The sequence below is a fragment of the Melanostigma gelatinosum genome (assembly GCF_949748355.1).
Source record: "Melanostigma gelatinosum genome assembly, chromosome: 14".
NCBI lineage: Eukaryota > Metazoa > Chordata > Actinopteri > Perciformes > Zoarcidae > Melanostigma > Melanostigma gelatinosum.
This window is the reverse complement of record NC_136647.1, coordinates 24,329,875-24,331,435: the sequence shown is the minus strand read 5'-3', so window position 1 is coordinate 24,331,435 and position 1,561 is coordinate 24,329,875. Positions and strand designations below refer to the sequence as shown.

General features: G+C 36.1%; 1 long non-coding RNA gene across 1 annotated transcript; it reads left to right on the top strand.

Annotated features, from left to right (window-relative positions):
• On the top strand, nt 1-1,269 carry LOC306788436. The gene is made up of 3 exons (XR_013772601.1): nt 1-72; nt 391-493; nt 1,132-1,269. It is a non-coding gene; the product is annotated as an uncharacterized lncRNA (long non-coding RNA).
• The last annotated feature ends 292 nt before the right edge of the window (nt 1,270-1,561 follow it).

Here is a 1,561-nt window from a genome sequence, read left to right as displayed (position 1 = left end):
AGAAGAAGAAGAGGTTTGACACGCTGTTTTTTCTACGGAGATCTCACTCAGCAGCGGAAAGCAGGCATATTTGTAAGTAAGCGTATGTTGCTTATGAAGTATTTTATTTAATCATGTTTGTTGTTTCGAAATAATTGTTGTTGTGTTTTTCCACTTTGTGTGACTGCAAATTTCAGGAATGCATTACTGTAATGGTATCTCATTCGTGTACGTTTTGATTTTACGTCTGTTTTATCGTTTAAACGAAAAAAACGGAGTAAAGGGAAATGCACAGCCGTTTTTTCCGTTTTTGTTATCTGGATCCAAAAATGAAAAAGCGAGAGAACCAAACTCAAATAAAGAACCGATTTTGGTTCTTGCGAATCTCTTTCTTGTTTTTGTCTTTGTCAGATGGCGGCGGAGGAAGAGGTGGCTTTGCTGCAGAGGGAGCTGACAGCCAGCAAGGCTGAGCTGGAGGTGTTGCAGTTGCAGCTTAGAGGTTATGCAGCTGATGGTAAGTGTTTTTTTGTAGTTTGAATGTTGTCAAAGATATGACTGTGATGGTTGTCAGGGCTGTACAGTGCGACATATACTGTATGTTGCAGGCGCCCTAAACACATCGGCAGTGGATTCACTTGAGCATTTTATCCTCGTGCTACAAAACGTTTAACCTTAGTAGCACAAGTGTTGTGTATAAAATAAGTTAAGGTACAGCCTTTGATGTGTAATAATATTGTATTTGATCAAATTAGATTTTTGGACTGCAGGAAAGTGCTGGCTAGCTCTATACACGCAAAAGTCTGTCTCTGTTTGAGGGACGAATGAAGTTACATCATTGGTCGGCTGGAGTATGCACACTGGCTGTTACTTTTTCAAAATGAGTAGAATATTAAAGCAATCTTCAATTATCAAACTCAAACATAGCCCAATATGATATGCTTCTTCGGCAAAAATAAGTATGGTAGCAGTAAAAGGAAAATTCACATTAGACACAACTGAATATCTAACAAATGTATCTCAATTTAGCACATTGGGTGTGAATTGGGAGGGTAACATGGACAGTGTTGATATTAAATTTGACATTGCTTTTTTCATGTTAATTCTTTTATAATGCAACCAACACAAAAAATGTGTCTGTATTTTTGTGTACAGATGTGTGTGATGCTGGCAGCCAAACAGAGATGGGAGGATGAAATGGAGGTCTGGGAGGAGCACAAGGAGGATGTTAAATAATTTGTGTTGGTAGTTATTGTTTTAGTTATTTTTTCAAATAAAAGTTTTTTTTGTTAATGTTTCATGTTTTTCTGTACTATGCACATAAAACATTTTGAAAATAAGAAAGGGATAACTTCCCAGAGCTAGCATCATACTGTATATCCAGAAATGCTTTACAACATCTATTCATATGCAGTTTCCCTACATTTTAAGAATTATCAGCAAAAAATGTATTATGTAAAATATGTCTTGTTCGCCATACATTTTAAGTGAATACATCATGATCACTCTCTTTGGTACACCAAAGGGAATACACTTACTATATTAAACACACTCCAATAATAATCCACTATAATGATCATGTCAT